At 49.5% G+C, this 23,771-nt stretch overlaps 1 protein-coding gene across 1 annotated transcript in view; it reads right to left on the bottom strand.

The window, feature by feature from the left end:
- The window catches only part of NFASC (neurofascin), a 94,875-nt gene extending 77,996 nt beyond the window's left edge, over window positions 1-16,879 (bottom strand). Inside the window, exon 1 of the mRNA XM_072356173.1 lies at window positions 16,747-16,879. The gene's annotated coding sequence lies outside the window, so the exon portion shown is untranslated. The remainder of the gene's footprint in view (window positions 1-16,746) is intronic.
- Between the last annotated feature and the right edge of the window lie 6,892 nt (window positions 16,880-23,771).

The raw sequence follows: 23,771 nt of genomic DNA, 5'->3' as shown, positions 1-23,771 counted from the left end.
ATGAAATAGCTTGTAAAAGGAAGGTCACAGATCCATGGTGCCTGTTTTGCAGGTGAACATCAGCATCCCATACTGAAAGGTAATAGAGGTCTTTTGTACAAAGAATTCCCACCTGAAATCCTAGAAATCATATAAGTAGACTGCATTAGCTACACATCATAAATATTGATGCTGTTGCTAAGGGGAAGGAGGGCTGGGTTCAATGTTAATGGACTGATGTTGGTATGCTGAGAACACTCGGGGGAGCAAAAGGGACAAAACACCGCTGTCAAAGAGAGCCGAGTGCATCGCGTGTGGCTTCCAGGCAGGACACACAGGGCTGGGAACGTGCCTATTTTAACAAGTGTGTGTGTCTTCCCTTGTGCCACCTCTCTGAGTTTTGGGTTAACCGTGTGACCTTGTGATGGCACTGGCTGGTTTCACGCCTGAGCTTAGAGCCGATCTCCCCCCAGGCACAATGAGGATGTCTTCATGCTGGGTTCTGATGTGAAGCTCCAGCTGCACCCTCCGAGGAGGGGATCCGCAAAGCGTTGGGTACACCAGGCAAGAGATGTGTTCTGCATGATGTGTTGGTGAAGGTACACGGTGAGGAAGAGCGTTTGCTTACAGAGGATACAGGTCTTGCATTTCCAACACTGGGCTCACACATTGACCTGTGCTCTTCAAGCTGGAAGCAGAGCCAGCACTGCCCGCTTTCTCCTCCCCAGTGGCAGCTCCACTCCTTTGTCTGCAGCACTTGAGAACATGAAGAGCCTTTTGTGAATGAGGTTTGAGAAGACAATGCTGACGATCAGTGGCTGGAATTGCTCCCTTCCTTCCCCCCATTTTTCTGCTCCCTGCTTTTAATGACTAACACAGGTGTTAGAAAGGCCGTGCTTTCATGACTGCTTATTATTCACGACAGAATAAGACCTAGACAGCAAATTGCTTTGTTGATCCTATGAAGGGAATCGATCCTTGCGGTCTTAGTGCTTCTGACATGTTTATAGTGGTTGAGCATTGGGAAGGATGCTCACCCTTGTCCAGCAGAGCCCAGATCTTGCTCCAGGAACGAGTTTGATGAGGTTTGGGTTGGTTTTATTCCCTCCCTTTGTGATTCCTAGCGCTGCGTGGCACAGTTTAAAGCTCACTCAAAGAAAACGAGACGAGAACAAAACACAACGTGAATGCTGGCTGGTGAGAAAGTGATTACTTGTTAATGGAGCAGAGAGTGGAGTGAGAGGAGGCTGTCCCAGCCCTATGATTCAGGCAGTAAAACTCCCCACTGTGAGCCTCCGGCACACGCTCTTAAGAAAACTGAAAGCCCATCAGAGAGAATAACAGCTCATAAAGCTGCAGGACACACGTGAGGGTCGGCAAGGAGGTGATAGAGCTGAGCCACACCACAGGCACCCAACCAGGGCAGGGAGAGACCCTGAGAGGTGATGGTACCAAACCACGTGCAGCTGTTTAGCCAGCTCCACGTGAAGTCAGTAAATTCAATGATTTTCCAGCTTAATGTTGTGTGCAAAGCCCGAGGTGTCCGTCCTGGTACAGGCTGGGGTCACGCTGGCTGTTTCTAATGGAAAACACTGCAATCAATCCCTGATGGGATCCCATTGCTGGGGTGATTCGGCTGTGTTGCTTTACCCAGCTCTCCAGCAGCCCCACAGCTTTGCTAAGGAGCGTGCTGAGGAGCATTAGCTCTGAACAGTTCAGCCCTGCGGCTCAGATGACAACACAGCCCCAGCACTTTGCTACTCCAGCATCTTTCCTGCGACAGTTCATTGATTATCCAAGCTACGAGGGACAACAGTCATAAATTCATTTGATCTTGTTTATAGTATTCGTCTGTCAGACTCCCTCGAATCGATTCCCATTGAAAGCAGAATATTTCTCTCAAGAAAAGAATAATCTGCGTCACAGGGAACTTTCCTAAAGCCAATGGCAAACGAAGAGCTCAGTGCTCCCATATCCCCGCTGTCCGCACATAGGGGGTAGACTCTGCCTATAACCCAGTAATGCTTTGGGATGCTCCCTAGCCGCAACGAGAGGAGTCAATTAACGATGCATGCGCCCATTGTGCTCCTGTTAATTGCACGCCGTATTGCAAAAGGAAGAAAGAAAGAAAGAAATCGTTGCTGGACCGGAGTCTTGAAAATCCATTAAAGGCTTTATTTTTTATTTTACCCAATACCTCGGGGGGTTTGAAAGCTCATCTGCGTGTTACTCCGCTCCAAATGGAAAGCCAGAATAAATGCATATTTGAAGTAATAAAAGCCCTTTCGTACTAAATCCGAGTACAAATTAACAATTACTAGAGCTGTCTAATGCCTTTTCTGCCTCAACATTTTCATTTAACAGCCGCTCTTTTATCTTCAATGCTCCAGTTATTTTTTTCTCCTCCAAGATATTTATTGTGAGGTTGGTTGGGGGGGGTTGTTTCTTTCTCCCTTTCTTTCCAGTTTAGCAGCAGGAGGAAAGGAGCTCTCTGCTCCTGGTACAGAGACCTCACTGTGCTTCAGACCCGGATGGGTTTAGGACAGCACCCTGCACGGATGGATTACAGGGTCCCTGACCACCTTGGGTATCACCCAGAGCAAGGAAAATGCAGCTTGGGTGTTGCTGATTGACACCTCAATGAGCGCACACTAGTGGTCAGAAGCTTCTTCTTGCTGGCAGACAGCAAAGGGAGATTGGGAGCAACCCATGCAGGGGAGATTTGGGGTGGATTTGTTCATGGGTGAAGGAGAGGTGGAAGGGACTGATAGCAGGAGGAGTGTCCTGGTGCTGCTCATCCACCCAACAGCATCACAGTGCAGATACTACTGGGGAAAGACAGTGTGCTCAGGTGAAATCTCTTCCTTTCTTGGAGGCTGAGCATCTCAAAGCACAGACGGAAAACAAGCTAAGGAATCAGTGGTGGAGTTAACCAAGGGCATGAGAACAGGAGGTTACCCCAAGCCCCCACTCACACTGTGTGCGCTTCCACCGCACACACCATTAGGTTTATGGGAAGCACAGAGCACAGCTGGGTGCCCATAACAGCAGCAGATTAGTGCTCTGTTAACAGGCAGAGCTGATGGGGCTGAAAAAGGAATAATGATGGGGAAACCTACTGTAATACCAAAGGGGGGTACTCCCCAGTTTCCTAGAGCTGCAGCTGCCCCTATTCTACATCATGGCAGGCTACCACTGCCAAGGGTCAGCATCAGTGCCCAAGTCACCCCTGGGTACAAGGAGAAGAAAAGAGGGATCCTGAGGAAAACACACACATTAAATGCTTTCCCTTTTCTCAAACCTTTGGAGAAGGGCATGGAAGGTTGCTTTTAAAAAAAAAAGAAAGCAAATTGCATATTTTGCATAACTTAGGAGTGTTTTTCCCCTCTTCCACTGGAGCTGTACGTGGCTCTAGTTTGATCCGGCTCCTCACATTGATACAGCGCAGTGTTGAACCCCCTTTGGGACCACAGCAAAATGAGCAGCCAGGACACCATCCCTTAGCTCAGGAGACCCACAGAACACACTCCCAGCACTGCTACTGGTGCCCTCCCATTGCCCACCTTGGTATAGTGCAATGCCCACCCCCTCTATGAGGCACGTGGAGATCCCAGCTGGAGCAGAAGTCCTCCAAGAGCCCTCAGCCTATTCTTCTCCATGCGACTACTTGACATTTCAAGATGCAGTTCCTTTTCATTGCCTCCCCATCTCACCAGGGAGGGCAGAAGATGTTTGAAAGTCAATTCATTCCAATCAACAGCGGTGGTTCTGTGGGCATATGGAGAAAGCCAAGAATGTTGTCTCAGTTAATAAGACAAGAATTCAGCACATGGTGAGGCTTCTTTCCCTCTTCCTTCGCCTCCATTCAAGCAGACCAGCAGATGTTTGGAGTCGCCTTTAAGTAATTTAGTAGAAAGGCTGCTCTGATTTCAAATCCCCCATCCACCCCGCTACCATCCAGCAATGCTTCTTGTCACCAACCAACGGCATTTAAAATATTTACGGCCCTGTCCTTTCCCTGGGGAAGGATCAGAATAAATCATCGGAGCCAGCAATAAATCAAAAATTAATCTCCCAAAAGTGCCAGGCCTGTCCGATCCCTCAAATAACAAGCAGTAGAATTTATCAAGTAAATTGGTGCTGGTGCCTCTGCATGGCATCGCCATGGGTGTAATGGATGGGGGTGGAAGGGCAGATGGCTCAGCCAACTCAGATACTGGGGAGAAAGGTTTGGGGATGTCACTGGGGTCTTTCCTGCTGCTGTTCAAAGCATGAGCTCATCTATTCCTTTCAGAGCAGTATTTGGATGGGGTTGCACAAATGCATTGGCACAGCCCTCCTTTGAGCCCATGCCCAATCTTTGCCATCCCATGGTAACCCATGCTGAGACATAGAGGATGGAAGCCACAAGGTCCTTAATGAGGCAACAGTTTTGTCTCTTCCAACCTATAACAATAAATAAATGCACTCATCCTGTTGGTGTATCTCCGCTCTAACTCACACCTCCAATGTTCTGCAGCACGTTACTCGTTCACATCTCTATTGCACTGTATGTGTGTGCACATATGCACACTTACAAGATTTTTCCACTTCATTCCCCAACTCGGAGGTGACAGCCCCACAGATGGGGGCCCAGCAAGACAGGCACCTGATGCTCTGCTTGCAGGCTGTGATGGGATGCAGATTTCACCATCACCAAGGGAAGGATGAGCAGGTCTCTGCAGATCCCTGCTTGGAGGAGAAACATCTCCCTTTTCAGTAAGCAGAGCTCCAAACACTACTCAGAGGCTTTGATGTAGATCACATGTGAAAGTGGTATGAAGTGGGGAGCAAAGAGTTTTGCTGGAATTCATACAGTCCTCAGAGGTTTTTCCTTTTGATGCTAAGAAATGCACCTAGAAGCAAGATATGCCTCCCCAAAAAGCAGTGCTTCATGGCCATGCAGTCCCAGAACCCACTGTGAAACTCTACAGCTGCAAGAGAGATGGAAAACCACCCACTGCAGCCCACCAGCAGCACAACAGCCACCAACCCACAGCTCTGTTGATTACAGCCCTTTAATAAGCTGAGTTATCCGAGCACCAAAATAGCTCCTTCTCCCTCAGTTCACATCTATAATATCTGCTTTTCCTGCAGTGGAGAAGAAAAAAAAAAGTTCCTTTTGATCTCTTGTTTTTTTTCCTCCCATCTTTCCTGCACCAAATGAAGACCAAGCTCGTATTTAGTAATTGCTCCCAACAGACTCAATGTGAGCACCTCCTCTCTCCCTGCTGCAGCTCAGGATCGAGGTTTGGTCAGCCTGGTAAGGGACAGATAAAGGAATGAGAGGAACTCATTGGGATGACCCCAATAGCATTAACATTTATCTGAGCAGCCATGGCTATGTAGAGACCTTTGGTTGTACGTGGGGACATTGGAGCACTACATTTACTATTTGTTGGGTTTCACAGCATGTTGGGAGTCTCTGAACTGCAGGGACCATGCAGATACTTTACAGTGTTCCTAATAAGCATATGCAAACATTGGTTTTTTAAGGAATGTGATTGATGTGATGTTATAGCTGTAGGGCTGGCTAACCTAGGCAGCAAATTAACTTGGGAAGTGCCAGGGTGCATTAGTCTGACTGACAGGGAAACAACCCAAGCCAGGTCAGCAAAGCAGCTGATGCCTTAGTGTTCTCCTTAATGGAACCAGAGAGATCTCTTGAGCAATAAATTAAGCTCTGTCGATACACACATAAGGGGTTCCCTGACAGCCAGGTCCCCACAATGGTCTCTTCTCTCCAGCACTATGCATAGGGATGCACACTGAGATGGCAGCCCACAGCTGTCCTCATGTGTCCCCAACAGTGACCAGGGCAACCCCAGGGCTTCTTTGTTCCAGGTGAGCCCCCATCACAGTAACAATGCAAGCCCCAAACCATCATGCTTTAAACCTTAGGCTTGGGCTTGACCTTTACCTCCTGAAGTGCTGCATAAGGAGATAGAAAACGGGAGTTGTGAAACCTTCCACGGTGCTTAACATCAAGACAAAACTGTTATTTACAAAGTTATCCTGAAGTTTGAGCAGGATTCTCATGAAATTTGCCAACTCTGTACGTGTGTGGGTGTGTGTTGACATGAGGTTGTTTTCTTGTTGTGAGTTACAAAGCTGAACATTACTCTGTTCAAGTCTCCTTCCAGCTCCTCATACTCCATTCTCCATCTCCTCATCTCTGCAGCCAGCTATCAATCACACTTTAGTGGCCCATCCATCTACCATGTAATTATCTACCTATGATATTTTATGCCTTGGCTGTCCATCCACATCTCTATTTATCTTTCCACACAAACACACGCCCATCCGCTCAGACTAATTGCTCCTTCAGTTGCCTTTTCCTTGCATGTGCTGGGGAGCAGACACCCCTGTGGGCTGTGGTTCCTCCCTATGCAGTTCATAAGGACCCAACCGATATGTGCTTAGAGCCACACAATGATATCCACATGGAGAAAAGTCCACATATCCATGCGCACTCATTTGGCAATCTGTTGTGCCAAGCACAAGGATGAGCCCACATTCATTCCTAGAACCAATCATTAAAGGATGGAGAAGGCCTCTAAGATGTCCAGCCAACAAACTACCACCAACAGTGCCCACTAAACCATGTCCCTAAGGAAGTCTTGTAGCACTGGAAATCTTGTGTGCACACAAGTGTTTGTAGAATGAGGGTTAGGGCTCTGCATGCATGAGCACGTAGAGCACAAGGCATCCACAGCCAAGTATATTTGCAATGGACCAAGAACAAAAGCACACACCTAACCTGTACCTGCCTGCACTGCAAAGCAAATGCCAGCAGCAACACGGGCACGCACAGCATTCACACTGACAAATCCAAAAGGTTTTCACTCATTCTTCATTGGGAATTGGTACAAGCCTTCACTCAGCAGCACACAGAGGCTGCCACTGCATTTACAGCCCTGTTGTTGATTTACACTTGGCCAGTTCCATTCTCACCCCGTGCTCATTTTACATGGCATTTCCCCTGCTCCCATTTGTTTCTCCCTTCCAGATGTCACACCAGATGGGGCCAAGTGGACGTTAGAGCTGTCCTAGCTGCACAGAGAACATCTCAATACATCGCATCTGGGGCTCCAGCAGCCCAGCCCCCCAGCCAGACTTTCCCAAAGCAGCAGCAAGTTGTTTACAATGGGATAAATAGGCTCTTTATTCCCCACAATTACCACCAAGAATGTATAGAAATGGAAGCAGAAATTATGAAGGGAAAACACTGCAGACTGCCTCTCCAGATTGCCAAAGCTGATGCAGTGCTGCCTCTCATCCCAAGCAGAGCGATGCGCTCTTCCCCACAGAGGACATGGAAAACTCAACCCCCTTTTGGGACATCACTCACAATGCCTGGAAGAGACACTTTATGGTCACCCAAGGAGAGGATGAGCCAGAGGGCAGCACTCATTGCTGTCACAGGGGACAAGGCAGAGATGGAAGGAAGGAGCGCACTCAGCTCGTCAAGGCGCAAGGAGCTAAAATTGGTGCCTGCCTGACATGCCAAAAGGAACCTGAGGCTGCCACGCAATTATGCTTCCAAATACAGTGATGTTTATCCCGCAGCAATTTTCCTTAATTACCCTGACAGCACCTGACAGCCCCACGTCAGCACCGCAGAGCAGACCCTGGCAGCTGATGCTTCGGGTCATGCTGCTAACTCCATCAGACCCCACTTTGCTACCCTCCAGGGTCCTGATTATTTCTGATGGCTTCTGAGGAGAGAGCTCAGCTCAGGAGGATCTGGGTAAGCATTGCTTCCACCAGAGGTGTTTTTTTGCCCAGTAGTCACAGTGGGACAATGTGAGAGCCAAGCAGTGACATTTAGAGTGCACAGCCCTGGTTGCTTTCCAACATCTGAGCTGGAAGGTGATGGGATCAGGCTCACCCCAGTGTGGGTATATCTCAGCCAGCCCATTGACTACAGGGGATTAACAGATTAACCCACCTGGGATAAAGGATGCTCTGAGCCACAAGGCATTCCAACTAGGGAGGTGATTTAGGAGACACTTTAGGCATCTGCCCAGTGCTTAAAGTGTAGATCAATAGGAAGCTCAGCACACAGCCCCCCACTGACCAACACTGATTGCTTGCTGCGGCAGTGTGAGGAATAGGGCTTTGCCCACATTGCCCCAAGAAGCCTGATCCTGATCCTTTGGCCATTCTGGGATTCTCAGTTCTGATATCCAGCAAAAGGAAAACCAACACAGCACTCTGCCCTAAGAGCAATGCTGTGAGATGGAGGGTCCCAATGAGGCACTCAGCTCAAAGATGCTCTACATCCATCCTCCAGTTCACCGGTGTTAATTGGCCCTGATCCTGCAGGGATCGTTTGAGCCGATCAGGCCACATGCTTACACAGGCAATGGGTTCTGACAGTGTGACATAATGAAAGAAAATAATACAGCTCAGCCTGGGGGATGTGGAAATGGAAGTTTCATCACCCGAGCTGCCTATTCTCCTGACCTCAGCATCCAGGCAGATAATTGGGTTTCCACAGATAAAGAAATTGGGTTTAAGACCAAGCAGGACATTGAGGACAGCTCGTCCCAGGTATACAGAGGTGCCCATATCAGTACTTGCATTGGGTGGTGAATACATTCACACATGGGCAGCAGGTGAAGGATCCAGCCCTGCAGCTCGGACGTGGCTCTGTGATTTACACAGCAGCAGCTTCTGTTTGCTTATGGGGCTGGGGCCCGTTTGCACAGAGAAGGAAGAAATAACACTGTGCAGCAAGCAAACAGCAGAAGGAAGTAGCAAAGCTGTTTGAGCTACTTCTGAGCACCAAACAGGCGCTGAATGAGGAGCAAACAAAGTGGGCATTGCACAGGGGAGGGGAATCACCCACAGCATTAATTCCTGCCCCAAAAGCTGGTGCAGACCAACCTGGTGAGCAGCATCACTATTCATGCAGGAGGCTTTGCTTTATTCCCCCATCAACAGCAAAGACGCTGAGCAAGTAGTTCAGAGCACACATACATAACGAGCTGCCTCATTATTTATAATAACACAGTTTACTCTCAACCTCGTACATAAAATGATTTCTGAGGCATTTTCTTGGTGAGGACAAAGCCTGAATTACTACACAATCAGAAAGAAAACCATGAGGTTCCAGAGAACCTTCTCCTCTTAGATACACAGAACTGACCCACGTAACTCAACCAAGTCTAAGAGATGCCCACATTGACTCTTTTTTCTGCCATGTTTCTGTTTGTTTAATGCTCTAAGCCTGAATAACAAACAAGCTTTGAACACACACACACACACACACACACACACACCCAATGGCATTTCACACTTCAGCTTGCAGGATCCCACATGCAGTGAGGTCGCTTGTACCATAGGGCACCCATAGTACAATGCTATCCCGGATGGATCTCATCCCTCCCTGTAACTCCTGCTGCAGTTCCACGTGTCCTCTTACACACCAGCCTTCTGCCACGCTGCACACCTACTGAGGGAGGCAGCTCTGATGCCTTTAAGATTTAGATGACAGCACCCTCCTACCATGGCACATTCATTTGCTGTATGCCCAAACATGAACTAATTAGGAGAATTAATTAGCGCACTGCTGCAAAGTGGGGGGGGGGGGGGGGGGGGGGGGGAATAAAGTAATAAATGAAGGAGAGGTGGGAGAAAAAGAGACCAGAGTGGGAGGGATAGAGAAGAAGTAGAATACAAAAGACCACAGCAGTTGAGAAAGACAAGCTGACAGGAGGTTGACATAAAAATAGGAGCAAAGTTGTTCTCCCTTATTCATGCATGGCTCTGTATCTCGAGATGAGGACAGGATCCCCACCTTGGTTGGAACTGGCCTCCAATGGGATGCCTAGTGCCAACAGGGAGTGGAGGAGTCCTTCCCACAGCAGGGATGTGCTGATGCTCTCCCAGCATAGACTCTATCCCATGTTTATGGCTCATGCTGGAGAGCAGAGAGAGAGGCTGGAAGGGGGAGACTCCATAGGCTTATCACAAGGAAGACTGACATGCCAGGTACCACATGGCTGCCCTACCATCATCTTTTCCCACTTTGTGTTTGAGACAGCTCCTAGGCAGTTCTTCATGTCACAAATGCCAGCCACCTGGTAGGGATGTGTGCTCCCATACATCCTGCATGCATTATGCTGGCAGTGTGCAAACACAACACATAGGGAGGTGCTGACCCACACGTCTGCCCTTCATCCACACACTCTTCCTCATCCCAGCATGCACAGTCCTTGCTCCTCTTCTTAGAGGGAGAGCAGCTCATGCTGCACAGAACAGCAGCTCTCAGAGCCATGCTTCTCTCCCCAGGGAGAAGTCATTTCCTCTGCAGCCAGCAGCACAGTTTGGGTTTTCATCTTCTGGATGAATGGTGGGGAGGATGAAAGTGATGGAGGATTTCTCTCTGCCTCCTGGACTGCATTGCCCTATACCACACACTGTGGGTGATAAGGCATTAAGGCTCTCAACCAGTGAATTTCTCAAGGCAATATTGACTAAAAGGTTTCCCTAAGTGTCCCCTGATAGGCAGCATTTGCTGGAGCTTAAAGCCAGCAGTGGGCTGAGGCTGGATGTGGGAGATCTGCTCTCAGTGCCCATAAGCAGCCAGTTAGAAGAGTGCCCTTCAAATGCAGCCACCCCTCCAACCTGGAGCAGAATGGCATTTTGGAACAAGGAGCTCATCCCTACACAAAGCCATGGAAAGGGAGAGGCAGCAATGGGTATATAACAGGTAGATATGGGGCAGGGTGCTCCTTAGCCTCGCCCAGAGCCAAGTAACACTGATAACTCTAAGTTTTAGGCTGAGCTGAAACCTCACGTGATGGCTCATGTCTAAATCCATCCCTCTTGCATGCAGGGAGATGACAACAGTCAGTCTCACCCCACTGAACCTAATGCCCCTCCTGCATAACACATCCCTCCCAGACCCCCTCTCAGCACATCTCTTCTTTAATCAGCTTCCTTGCAATGCTCAGCCCCACTGATCAGCTAAGGGGCATCAAATGGAGATGAGGCAATGGGCACAGAGCTTACAGGATCTGAGCCACAAAGAGGGCAAGCTAACCTCGTCTGAGTCAGCTGCTAAGCTTCAGAGTCACAGGAAAGAATGACAGTATAATAATACAAATAAAGTGTGATCTTAAAGCCTGAAAATGGCACTTGTAGGTCTATGGATGCTGGTTAAATCCTTACCTACAACAGGTATAGGACATTAGGTGAGGTTCTGTGAGCTTGTTCCAGCCATGTACCTGGCACTGATTTCAGCCCACCATGAGGCTGGGCTTCCATCTGGCATCGGGGTCTGTGCTGCTTGGAGCCTGCATGGCTCACCTTTGTTACCTGAGCACACAGGGGTCCTTCTTGCTCCCCAGTCAGCATCCAGGTGAGATCCCAGCTTGGAGCACATGGGGGACACTCAGACTCTACACACAAGGAGGGAAAATAAGCAGGTTTTCCATGCTGAACAACCCCAAAAAGAAAGGGACTGTGGGGCATCCCCAAGCTGGGGCACATAGCCCAGTACACAGCAAGGCCTGGCACCTGCTGTGCCCATACTCATTCATTTGTGCTGTGCAGAGATAAGGAGCTCCACTGCCTGATGGCTTCAGCTACAACAGCAAATCCTAACCCAGGAATGAGAAGGCAAGTCATAAACTTCCAGGCTACAATGCTCAGTGGTGGTCAATGTGTTTTCCTATCTGTGTGCAAGAATGGCTCAGACAAAGGCATAGCAATGACAAATCACACCCCCTCCTGCAATTACAGTCACAGCATGGAGGATGTATTTCTGACCCGGCAGCTCTAACAGAGCCCCCTTTAAACACAAAATCCTCTTTGTTTATTGCATGACACATCTGATGACACCACGCACACATCAGAGTGGCTAATTGCCTGGAGTATTCCAATGGGTGCTACTTTGCTGATCATAAACTGATCAACTGCTGGCAAAAAAGAAGATTACTGATAAACACACTATCCTGCCCCATCCTATAAATAACTGGTAGTATTACAGATGCTCGAGCCAGCACAATTAGGACCTGAAGGTTGTGCCATATGTCACAGCAAAGCTAATTTCTCCTAGATTTGCAGTGAGGCCTATTAGTCAATGCCACAAGCTTCCTTAGAAGGGGATTTGGGCTCGCTGTAAATCAGCATAACTGTTAGAGCATGGGGACACTCTGATTTATGTCAGGTGATGAACTCATCCATGATGCCCATGTGGGCCTGCAGTTCTCCAGATGGACACAGATACGGATGCTCTGTACAAAACCACTGCTGTGCCTGTTCTGTTTATGATTAGAGATGAAAAATAAAGCAAGTGGTGTTACATACCTGTCAAAAGCCCCAGGCTGACAGGAGAGCAAGATTTGGCAGTTGGAACAGGCCATAAGTAGACAAAATAATGTCTTCTCTGTTCTGTAGGTTGGTTGAGGCTGAATTAGTGAGGTGTTAATAAGTGCAGCACTTGAAGGCTGTAAATGTCACCTCCTGATCACCCAGTTTTTGGGTTAGGACAAGCATTGCACAGCATCACTTCATGCACTGGAGCAAAAGACATGAACCCAACCTGGCACATGGGTCAGCTTTTCTCCATTGACTATGAGCCACAAACCATCAGCAGATGGGAGGCAACAGGGGATGTTTCAGCCTTCACCACACTGAGCAGACACTCAGCTGGAGCGGAGGATGCTGTGCCTACCTGTGTGCTCACAGCCTGCTCAGAGGAGATCCTGGGGAGCACATGCAGCAATAAGTGGGAATCTCAAGTAATCCCTGAGGTCAGACTGCGTGGAACAGGGCCAAAATGGGTTGGTAGTAAATCTTGCTACATACTGCCTGCATTGTGCAGACTGATGAGCACAGGGCTGGTAACACAAGCAGGTTGACCGCAGGGGTCACCCCAGGCTTGCTTGACACTCAGCAATGGGCTGCCCTGAGGCTGCAGAGAGCTGTTCCAAGGTCTCTGCTCTCCATGTCCTTAGGGGAAGGGTTTTTCTCACAGCCACTGGAGCAGGACTCGTGCCAGATTTGGTATGAGAAATGAAGCTGATCTCTGAACCATTCCATTTCCTGCAGGAGAGAGCTTATTAAAATAGTGAGCATCCACCCACTGCACAGTTCTGCCCAGGCTTTGGCTGCTCAGCAGCAATGGGCACAGGCTGCCTGGTCACAGCCAATTCATGGCATCCTGCCTTCAGATTCTTCAATGCCTTGCAGGCTGTGCTATAGAAACTGTTCTTTTCCTGCACCTTCTGAAGCTGTGCAGGCCCTGATCACTGATTTAATTCAGAGCAGGATAGCAGAGCTAATAAGCACCAGCAAAGCAAGCATTAATAAGGTGCTATAAATATCTGTGTCCCTCTCAGAGGCAGCAAGGGGGGGCTCAGCTCTACGCCTTACAGCAAACCTAAGGCTCGAACCTACACAGAAATCCCCTCTGATCCACCATGGGCTCACATTATCCACAGCACCAGCTCTTTCAATTTAACATTTTCCTCCAGCTTTTCCAGCCGGATTCAAACTCCAGACACCAAAGAATTTACATTACCAATTCAAGAGCAATGCAGTCCATTAGGTTTAACAAGTGAATGAACTTCACATGTAACCTACAGCAAGCATCAGCTCGGTGGCTATTCATTTTAACTGATTACCTCGTTTGCTATATCTAGGAGCCCCTGGCGTGGCCATGGCAACTGGTTTTGCTTAAATGCAGCTGAACAGCAAAGTTAATTTTAGATTAGGTGAGGAGGAGGCTGGTGCACCAGGGGAAGCTCAGTGTTAGATTTCTCTTCTCGTTTGCTTAAGGAACCTGCTCAGCCTTGCAGATGCTTGCCCTGACCCTTGGAGGCATGCAGCAGCACCCCCCAGCATTTGTGCATCCCTATGGCTGTGCTGAACTATGGGCATTGCTACATCAGACCATGCAAATTCCTCCATCACCTGCAAACCCTCCAAGCCATCAGTACGCACCGACTCCTTGGTGAGATCAGCTCCCCCTTCTGCTTTTCATGCTCTCCATGGAGCAAAGCAGATGGTGTAGCTTCTCACATCCTTGGTGAGCCTAACCCAGGTGGGCTGCTGTGCCCTTGCCATTCCAGCACTGCATATATCACCAACATGATTTCCTCTCTGTGTTATAAAGGTGGCTGAAATATCAGTTAGAAAAACCCAGGCCTGGGGAACACTATATCCCAGCTCAGCACAGTCATCTACATATATTCATGTGCATACTTATAACTGTGGCTGGAAAAAAAAAGCCCCATAAATAAGCTAAAAGTGACCTTAAATATAATTACTACTTTGGACCTGAGAGGCATATTTCGGTTGTTCTCTTGAGAATGTGAAATAGGTGGGAAATGAGCGTTTCTTTGAAAGAAGCCTGCCTGTTACAGAAGTGCTTCTCCAGCAAAGCAAGCAATGCAAAGCAAGCAATGCAAGACCACTTCACAGCTCATTTGCCTGATGATTTCACTCCAGCTAATGCTGACCACCCCAGGCAGCTCCTTCAGGTGTTGACCTTCCTCTGCTGTGTGGGGTCTTGGTCCCCTGTTCCAACCAAAGAGTGCACAGGGGCCCCACTGCAAAGGGTTTCCTTATTTCTTGTCTTTATTTCTGCTGCTTTACCCCAGTTGGATCCACCTTGTCCATGCAAACTGAAGGAAGGGCAGATCCTACAGGCAGACTCTGTACTCAGAGCTCACCCAGCCTCCCATGCACACAGCAGCATCTGCTCCTCAGCCTGCCCTAATACACTAGAATGAGCTGTCCTGATGGGCACTGCAAGCCCACAGGTGGGCAAACATCTCCAATATCCAACAATAGCATGCAATATAGAGCTGTATCTATGGTTTATATACACTCCTGTGTCAGCTTTTTTTAAATATAACCCCACACTGTATGCAAACCATTGCTATCTATTAATATAGAGATATGCTGACATGAAAAGCACTGAAACAAACAAAAAAAGACCAAAGCAGGCCTTGCTTTGGCTCCAAACTGTTGCCTAGCACAGCAAGAATACATCTGCCCACAGTCTGCCTGCTGCAGCGGTTGTTGTTGTGCAGCATGCACCCAAATCACAAGCAATGGGCAAGGAAAGAGCCTGGCCCATCTGCTAAAAGGGCATTCCATGGCTCTTAAGTTGGTATCTACTTTGGGGGCAGATCTGCTGCTGCACTGAGAGCTGCAGCTCCCAGCTTCTCTCTTGCACAAACCCAGGCAGGGCTGGACCAAGCCCAGCTCTGTTTGTACATGGGTTGGCATCAAGATGAGGGCAATGGAATGGCTATCATGTAGTTTGTTGGCATGCAGGCCTCTGTCCAACCAGGCCAGGATGTGAGAAGGGAATGAAATAACCAGGAATTCTAGCAAGTAGAGCTCATGCCAGAAGGAAAAAGTATATTGGGGGGGGAAGGAGAAAAGCATCATCTGTTACAGTCTTTTCCAGGAGACAGTTAAAAAAAACCCCTTCATGCAGAGAAGCCTATTGAGATTGATTAGCCAACGTTGTGATTTGTAATTTTGCTTAATGCTATTAAAGAGGAGCAGTGACCATTTGTTCGGGAGAACGGCTGGCGGGGCGCCGAGTTTTCTCTGTAATGAATTCAGAGGATTAATCCTATTAGCCCTCCTCCCCTTCCACCCTCGCAGCCCCTCAGTTTCTCTGAAGATGAATCGCAGATGCAGAACCCACCAAACAGGCAGATGTGGGCTGAGCTGCATCTGATATCTGCCAGACCTTTGTGCTCACCCTGAGAGAGAGCAGAATGACTCAGAGCAACAGCGGTAGAGGAAGAGAACAATGGCAATATTATCAGCCAGGCTGGGAGATGGTTCCAAAGCCTCGAGCAGCTGAAAGGTGCTGAACAATACAGGAGGAAAAAGGAAAGATCATGCTGTCAACTGGTAGGCACGGAGATATTGTTATCAGGTTATAAGTAGTAGAGGGAGGAGAGCTGATGTGGGGATAGGAGACCCCATTGCAGGATGGTGATGCTCAGATCTAACGCTGCCCTGCAGCAAGGATGCTCATGAGGGGGATTTCACCTCATCTCCCTTCCCCTCCCTTCCCAGGGACCCTGAGCTTCCCATCCCCTCCCCTTTAAAGGACCATGTTAGGTAGGAAATCACTTTGCCACACCAAGTTCCCTACTCCCTTAGCTACTCATGAAGCATTGCTAATGCACTTTCCACAGGAGCAGAGCAGGACATTAGCCACTTCCCTTTGGTGCTGCATGTCACCTATAGACAACATCCCGTTCGCTTCGTGTCATTACATGTGACAAAGCTCTACATTAGGAGCCATAAATATTTATACAGCATGAACTCAGGCAGCAGAGCTGACACCTCACACTGCAAAAGGATTCGAGTGTGGAATATAATTTACAGCTCCTTCAGTACCACTCTCAGGTCTCCCTCCCTGCAGGGCTGTTCAGTGCCCACATCCAGCTCCAAAGGACTTTCCTTGTGATTTTTTCTGCTGGGGTGATTGATGCAGCCTTCTCCTTGACCACAAAAGGCATCCAACACAACTCCAGCTAAGTGAACAGAGTTTCCTTTTCCTTCAGAGTCTTTCTATACCATGTGCTGAAGTCTATCAGTCACCTCCTTCCATTTTGGGGGCAGCACAGACCTTCAAACACAGCCACCCCATGAGATGATCACTGTGGATCCACAGCTCCCAAAGCACAAACTCTTGCCTGCATATAGATCACGTATTTAAAAGGTTTAACATCTCACCTTTCTGTCCAGAGAACAGCCAACATCAGGATCACCATTGCATCTCCCATCCTTGGTCTTCTGTTAATACAAGATCTGGAACACCAGAATGTCCTGATAGCCAAACAGCACCAGCACCACCAGCACCACCAGCACCACCAGCACCACCAGCACCACCAGCACCACCAGCACCACCAGCACCACCAGCACCACCAGCACCACCAGCACCACCAGCACCACCAGCACCACCAGCACCACCAGCACCACCAGCACCACCAGCACCACCAGCACCACCAGCACCAAAGCTCTCCCTACAGCTATAGCACATTTAGGATGGACAGCAGCTTTATTTGTAGAGCTGCTCTCAAACAGGTGCTCACTGTTTCACATCTCCAACACTTTTCAGGTGTAACGAAAGATGCCAATCATGATGAAAGCAGCCAGCTGCCAAGTATCTCCTCTGTGAGCTCCTTGATGGGCACTCAGACGTTGTGTTCTTTTCCATTAATAGTTTGCTAATGAATTTCTTGGCACGTGCTTTTGAGCAAGAAGCCAAATTCAAAGCAACTTGGAGAGGTTTTTTTTCCCCCACAAAGTCAATTCAGAGCTCAGCATTGTGAATGTTCAAAGAATGACCCCATTGGGGAGAACATTTATGGGGTGGGGGGCAGCTGATCCAGTGTTTACCCAAGCAAGTCTTACTGAAATTCTCCAGTCTGCTGCTCATGCATTAGCCACTGTCTGAGCAGCTGGTTCAGAAGCTGTGCCATGATTGATTTTTAAAGGAAGATCTGGCCAGGGAACACGTAAGCTGTTCACAAGCAAGATTCAAGCCAAGGCGTTTGCACAACCCTAATGTTGCCCTAACAAATGCTTCCAAGCCCCATGAAGATACTGCAGAACCCCAGGCTGTGCTCCAGCCCTATTAGCTATGGAACTCCTGCATCATATGGCTGGTGATGGAGCTGGGACATCCCTACACAATGAAAAGGACTGAGAGAGGTGACCTGGCTCCCCACAGCCTGAGCAGTGTGGGGTTGTCTCCTTGCAAGCAGCACGAGCTCACATTAATCCTCGTACACAGCCAGTTGACCACAGCATTAAATTAGCATCTTGTTGAGCGTGTACAGGAGCACTGGGACATCGATCAATGGGAATGAGCCTCCGGTAGCCATAGATCAGCTGCAGTGCTGGGGATGCTGGGGGAGCAGAGAGCTCCCATGGCTGCAATGAGGACACTCAGGGTGCTCTGCCTGGACCAAGCCATGAGCGATGCTCTTGATCTCCCGCCTCTGGTGGGTCTGTAACACCACGTGTCCATCCAGAAACCCCCCAGATCCACTGCAGTGCATGCAGTCACCATTTATTCTCAGTCCTGTTCAAGCCCCATCCCCCGCTGGGATATATCTATGGCACCAAAACCCAAAGGAGAAGAGAGGGGATGATGCACAGGGCAGCCCAGAGGAGCCGAGCAGGAGGGCAGAGGGATGCTGCTGGCAGCTAGTGAGCAGCACTGATATTCACCAGGGTTTCTGAAAGCAGAAGAAACATCCTAGAAAATTGTTCCTGTCTTGTTTCCTCAAAATGCTTTGTAATGAGGCTTGCAAGGCATAAAATTTTCACTACGACGATGGTTTTACCCTCTCATTTCCAGCAGCACGTCTCTAAGAATTAGCTGCATGAATACCTAACGGCGGTCTCTGCTAAGAGAGCCTTATGAATGCATGACAGAACATCCTCCCAGAACCCCAGGATCACACAGGCTGCCCCAAACCTACACCCACATCTGCTCCCTGGGCTGTAGGGCAGCAAACATCAGACTTCTCCCTCCAACCTTCCCCAGCGTTGCGATGGAACCCAAACTGATGGTGCCAGCTTGCAGTGAGGGCAACCCCGGTGTTTGCTTTCTGGAAGGACTTGCAAGGCTCATCTCAGCTGAGTTCATCCCTTGGCTGGAGCTGTGGCAGCTGGAGAGGTGTCTGTGGAAGAGAGCGAGCAATGAGCACGTTCAGCCCTGAACACCATGTCCTTCGCCTGCCCGGAGGCTATTTACACAGCTCCAATTGATTCGTTTGCAACCTGTAATTATTTCAGTTGATTTTCTTTCTTTCTTTCTTCTTTTTTTTTTCTTCACGTTCTGTTTGTTTTCGCTCTCGGGAAGAGGAGCAATGTTTCTCCCTGCTGAAGGGATGCTGATGGGGCTGGCAGGAGCACTGCAGATCCCAAAGTGATGGTTACCCTCCTGCTCCCATCCCTGTAGATAATAGGGTAAGAGAATTGTGCCACTGGCTGTTGGTCTCACACCTTCCTCCTGTTATCTCGCATCTATGCACAGAGCCATTCGCTCTCACCTGAGATCTATGAGTAAACCCTGGCTGGGGCTGATGCTCTCCTGGTAAACACTGGATTGACTCATTTCCCCCGATCCATTTAGTGGGTCACCTTTCTAATTCACCTTGCCTCTTACCTCTCGTTTCCTGGGAGTGCACTGCTGCAATTGCAAAGGGAAGGAATTATCATGCAGAAAAGAAGTGGGAGAGATGCTATAAATGTAAAGCGCGAGAGCAAACCTTAATCATCCTCAACATCAGCTAATTGCCGTAGCCTGAGTCCATTCCAAGGAGAACACAGTGTTAAATATAGATGTAGAAATCGGATCTATTTTGGTGGTTTGTGCTCCCTTTGAAGCAGGCTCTGCCTGCTGCTCTTCCTACGGATGTCAACACAGGGAGCTGTCAGCGCAGCGTCAGTCTCTTGTTTGGGACGTGGGCTCCTACTCGGAGCAGCTGGGATTCTGTTGAACGATGCCTGACCGACGATAGCAATTAACATCCTGTTAGATTTTGCACTTGGCCATTAGGGAAACGTGCTCTGGACCTTGGGCTAACAGCACTTCTTGCTTCCTGCTGCACATTCCCCACTTTCAGAGCACTTTTGTTCCCTGTGCATTGCTTTGGTCCCCGTCCTCTGTGCATTTCCTCTCTCCCCCTCTTCCTCCTTCCCCTTTAATCTACTCTGCTTAACATCTCCTTCTTAATTAGGACAGTGACACCCATGGAGAGCAGCTGGCCCTGGAGCAGAGGGTTTGGAGCTTGGCTCTCTACAATGAGCTGCCAGGAGACTTCTCCATCCCAGCACTTGTGGAAAAGATTTGTGTTTAACTCTTTTCTTTCCGAGAGAGATTTGCAGTGCCAGAAATGCTTGTGCAGGGAATGGGAGAGGGATGCGGGGAGAAAGGGGCACTGGAGTCACATAGACCCCACGGTCTGCACTAACAGCTGAGCTACAGGAGAGCAGGGCAGAATGCATTACTCTAACACATCCCATGCTGCAAGCTGAGCCCTTGGCAGCACCAGCAGTGGGGCCAAGGTGGCTCTGAGAGATAAAGACCCCATTAATGCCTTTCTCCATGGCTGGCAGGAGCGTCTGGTGCCAAGTTCCCTGCGTCTTATTGCCATAGAGATGGCAGCTTCACCCTTCCCACACATCATGCTCAGCTCAGTGCTGCTCCAGCACTTGGGGACAGAGCAGAGCCATGGAAGGAGCACTGCTTGCACTTAAGTGTGACAGAGTGGCACTGAGGGGACACACCTATCCTTGTGCAGGTCCTGCAAATGTGCTGGTGTCTGAGCATGCCCAAGTGAGTATGTCCTAAATCAGAGGCTCATTAAATGCCAAGAGCTCTGCTGAGGGCTAATGACTCATGTATTGCACCTGCTGGCCTGCTGATGGCTACCTGAGCTTGGTGGCTTTCTGCTCACTGGCAACACTCGTACAGTGTGTTGTAGCTGAAATTTCTGCCTCACTGAACTGGATGAGCATAAAAGCACCCCCAGGCCACCCTGCAGTGGGGTTGGAGCAGCACACGTGTGCCCTTGCAGTGCAGCTTTAAAGGGCAGCCACTCACTGCATGATGGTATCTTCTGCTTTTTATCACATGGATCAATGGATTCCATCCGTTTGGTCACTCTGCTCTGACTCCTTCATCCCAGTTGCTGGGAGAAGATGCTTTCCCATCACATTATACACTGAGCTGTGGGAGCTCCATCCCCACAACTTGTGCATCTTCTGCTCCAGGGCTGAAGGCAGGAGCTGAGCCATCCCAATCCCCTGCTCCCCCTGCCAGATCCAGCCCTGCACAGACAGCAGTGTGCATCCCTAGCCTCCCAGCAAAGCCTCCCTCCCTCCGCTTTGCTGCCAGCGTGGGGAGATGGGGAGAGCACCACAAAGGGGTTGGAAAAGGGAAAATCAAAACTTAATAAGACATTAAGACAACAGATTCATTAAAAAGTCGTTAGTCTCTGTCAGGAGCTGCTTTAATTAACAAATGCCAGGAACTGCAGCAGTGTCTTTTTGCTGCCACTGTGCCTCACAGCATCGTGACCACCTGAATGCCACTAATTAAATGCCATTTAAAGCTCCCCCAAACCTGGCAGCTAAACCTTCATCACTCTGCCAATTTTCTCTGCAGCTTCTGAATTCACCTCGTTTGTCATTGTCCTCCCCACATGGGGGTGGCACTTCTTGGAAAACCTCCCCTCCCAAGGAGAACTTCCTTCCATCTTCTATTTGTTCAGTCAAATCCTGTGCTTAGCTTTGACGCACTGGCAGTGCTGTAAGGCAGCTTGGAGAGCTGAGCTCTCTGTGGTATATAGGGACTTGAAGAAAGAAAGGGACCCAAATCGTCTGAGGTCCTCCAGCCTCTCCTGGCCATGGGAAGGTTCCCACTCAGAATTAGATGGGTGGCCCTCTGTGTTGGTTCCAGAGGCAGCTCCAGCTGGGATGCTGTTAGGGTTAGGGTTAGCATTAGGCTTAGGGTTAGCATTAGGGTTGGGTTTAGAGTTCACCCCTTGCCTGCAGATGCTTTTTGGCCATCTCAAAGCACGTGCGCAGAAGGGATGGAGCTACTGCTCCAGGGGAAGCTGTGTCAGCCTCATTTATTCCTCCTCATTGCACTTGGACAGAGGTCCACTGTCAGATCTGCACCAGCAGGAAACAAAGCAATGTGGTCCCCCTGCTGCCCCCAGTGCCTCGTGCAGGATCCTTCTGCAGCTGCTTTAGCACTGAGCACAAGCTGTCACAGCTGCGGGCAGGGGAACTCTGGTCAAGCTGACGTCCCGAAATAGCTGAGCAGGTCACCATCTGGAGCAGCACGGCTCAACCGGGAATACCCAAGAAAACAAAAGCTGCTTGCAGCAATGGCAGAAGGACAGCAAAGCCCCCTCGGGGGTGAAGCTAAAGCAGAAGGGCTTTGCATTCATCCAGGGTTCTCTTCTCTTTCCCTCGTGTCCCAACCCGGCTCTCATCTCCTCTTCCCCTTGGATGGGGTTGGTGAGGGAGATGCACAGCCCTACAGCAGGAGTATTTTAGGAACCTTCATACCGACCTCTGTTGGCAAGATCAAATCAATCCAACCACAGGCTCCCGATTTCCTTGAGTTGTTCTTTGCTTGTACTGTCCTTATAGTCCCTGTGATTTGTTTGATGCTGCAATCAAAGGCGTTTCTTCAGCTGCACGCACGCTCGGGAACATCAGCAAACACACACCCTATAAAATATACAGCACCATCACGGTGGGATTTACATAACAGTGACACTGGAGGCATCAAAAAGAATCGGTTATTAGGTTTAGGAGCAATTACTGAGATGTCTGCTCGGATGGGGAGCAGGCTGGGAGCTGGCAGTGGGTTACAGAGGCTGCTCAGCCCTGGGCTCCATGTGCCATTCATCGCTCTGCTCTGCGCTCATGGACAAGTTCCCAGCTGGATGTGTGCAGCTGGATGCTGCTCGGAGGCCGTGGGATGCTCTGCTGCTCCAAGCAAGGGAGCTCAGGAGGTAGCACTAAATGTCATAAATCTGAGCGTTATTCAATCATCCAGCAGCAATTCGGCCTGCAGTGGCAAATGAGGGACCCAACCCAAATCCATCCAGAAAACAAAACTGGGTAACAGACTAAAGAAGCCCCAACCTGCTTTGCTCACACCAAATCCAACAACATGGTGCTGGATACATTCAGGTCTGTGCCACGTTTGGGGCTGCGCTGTATCTGAGGAGGGAAGCAGTGAGTGAAACAACCCCAGCTCAGTCTTTTTGGTTGGCATCCAGGCTGTGAGAAATTCTTGCTGATCAAGGGCTAAGCAGGTGACTTTCAGCTTTGCCTTTGGGTTCGCTCTGTGTTTTCTTGCACCTCCAAGCAACGAGCTGAGCTCCCACAACACTGTGTTGGCACCTACAGCCCACTAACAGCCCTTTGCCCAGAGGCAGGACTTCCATTCACCCGACCAAAACAAAACCCATGATAAATAACTGGCAAATTTGTAGCTGCTTGATTGCCATGGCAACCCTGCAGCCATCCTCCTGAGCTGCCTGCGAGCTCTTCTCCTGCTGCAGCCCCAGCAGGTAGCATCTCCCATCTCCCCGCTTCTCTGCACCCATTCACTCCATTCACATCACAGCCCTGGGTCACACCTGGCTCTGTGTCCCTCTCATGTCCCCATTGTGTCCTGCCTGATGGCACCAAGAGGAGGTACCTGGGGCCACCACCAGCATCCCATGCTCTATGCAGGAGCTGAAGGGCTTGTTCTGCCCAACCTGCTAAAGTCTCAGCACCCTCAGGTACCGCAAAGCAGCAGAGATACATCTCAGAGAACCCCATAACAAAAAGCAGATTGGATGTTTTCTCTCTTTGTCCATGCATTATTCTCCATGCTTGGTCCCCTTCATTCTGATGGATTTTGCCTTCCAGCAATGCAGAGCTTCAGCCAGTGCACAACAGAGCGATGCTGCTCACATTAACAGGGGCTGAGATCAAAGAGATGGGGGGAGCCCATCTCAGGGGGTGGTGGGATGAGAACAGGCCCTGTCCTGGCTGCAGTGGGGCTGCTGGATGCTCTGTAGGGTCAGGTCCCACCAAAGGCTGAGGCTCTGATGTGGCATTACTGCCTCCAGGATGAACCGCTTCGGAGCCTTCCTCCAAAGCAGAGCTGGCACTCGGGGATTTAATTGCACGCTTGGTATTCTGTTCAGCTCGAGCCCAGGTATTATTTA

Source organism: Excalfactoria chinensis, chromosome 23 (assembly GCF_039878825.1).
Source record: "Excalfactoria chinensis isolate bCotChi1 chromosome 23, bCotChi1.hap2, whole genome shotgun sequence".
Lineage (NCBI taxonomy): Eukaryota > Metazoa > Chordata > Aves > Galliformes > Phasianidae > Excalfactoria > Excalfactoria chinensis.
This window is presented reverse-complemented; position numbering and strand designations above follow the sequence as displayed.